Below are 285 nucleotides of genomic sequence, written 5' to 3' on the forward strand. Positions count from 1 at the left end.
GGTTTTGTTTTTTGTTTATATCACCTGCTGTTGATAACAATTTTCAGAATCTCCTATATCAGCTTTTCCCGCGCTCTGTCCTCAGGTTGGGGTTTTACCTAAACACCACACAGCTGATTTCAAATGATCAAAGCTTGATGAGTAGTTGAATCAGCTGTGTAGTGCGAGGGTGAAAAAACAAAATGTGCACCTCTTGGGGTCCCCAGGACCGAGGTTGGGAAAAGCTGATCTTGGAGATTAGTGGATGGATTCAACAGGGATTTTACCACCAGATAATTGCCGGAA

This window comes from Oncorhynchus gorbuscha, linkage group LG21, assembly GCF_021184085.1.
Source record: "Oncorhynchus gorbuscha isolate QuinsamMale2020 ecotype Even-year linkage group LG21, OgorEven_v1.0, whole genome shotgun sequence".
NCBI classification, from domain to species: domain Eukaryota; kingdom Metazoa; phylum Chordata; class Actinopteri; order Salmoniformes; family Salmonidae; genus Oncorhynchus; species Oncorhynchus gorbuscha.